Below are 1215 nucleotides of genomic sequence, written 5' to 3' on the forward strand. Positions count from 1 at the left end.
TTGCACACTCCACCAACTGAGCCAGCCTGGTACCCCGGGAAGAACTTATTTTTTTGCCCCAGTAAAGGAGGTAGAAAGATGGGACTGGAAGTGAAGGCACTGAAAAATAGATAAGGAGGAGAAAGTTGTGAGCAAGATGGTTTGAGACTAGGAACAATAGAGTTAAAACAGCAGGTGGACTCCCCCAAGGGGCAGGGATCTGTCTGCATGGAGATGAGACAGAAAAACAATTAAGCAGAGATGAACCTAAGAGTTATTTTGAACTTTTTTGCATTTCTTTGATGTAATCACTTCTCTGTTTATTTGCATCCCATCCAATTTTCAGGAAAATCTTACAATACAGGAACACTCCCATTCTGCTGGTAGAAGTATAATTGCAGAGCAGTTTGGTAGTATGTATCTAGTGAGGTACAAAATGCACATGCCCTTTCACCCGGCAATTCCACTTCTAAGTTTTTATAGAGAAACTCTTGCTAACGTGCACAGACAATGCTGCAAAGAGCAGAATTTTCCAAATTTCCTGCATAGAGGAAATTTGGAAACCTCAATTGTCTACAAGCAGAACTTTTGATAGAGGAATTTTAAAATGTTCCTAAAATAGGGGAGGAGGGTGGGCGGATGGGTTAGCCTGGTGATGGGTATTAAAGAGGGCACATTCTGCGTGGAGCACTGGGTGTTATGCACAAACAATGACTCATGGAACACTACATCAAAAACTAATGATGTAATGTATGGTGATTAACATAACAATAAAATTTTTTTAAAAATGTTCCTAAAATAAAATACTCTATAACAGTTAATATGAATAAACTAATGTCTATATATATATATATATATATATGTCATCAAAGATAGATCTCAAAACACATTATTGTGGGGCGCCTGGGTGGCTCAGTTGATTAAGCGACTGCCTTCGGCTCAGGTCATGATCCTGGAGTCCCGGGATCGAGTCCCACATCGGGCTTCCTGCTCAGCAGGGAGTCTGCTTCTCCCTCTGACCTTTCCGCCTCTCATGTGTTCTCTCTCTCTCTCTCATTCTCGTTCTCTCAAATAATAAATAAAATCTTTAAAAAAAAAAAACACATATTGTGTAAAAAAGCAAGTTCCAAATTTCCTGCATAGAGGAAATTTGGAAAAACCTCACTGTCTACAAGCAGAACTTTAGATAGAGGAATTTTAAAATATTCCTAAGATAAAATACTCTATAACAGTTAA

Source organism: Callorhinus ursinus, unplaced genomic scaffold (genome assembly GCF_003265705.2).
Source record: "Callorhinus ursinus isolate GAN/ISIS: 27379988/994484 unplaced genomic scaffold, GSC_fseal_2.0 scaffold38, whole genome shotgun sequence".
Taxonomy (NCBI): Eukaryota; Metazoa; Chordata; class Mammalia; order Carnivora; family Otariidae; genus Callorhinus; species Callorhinus ursinus.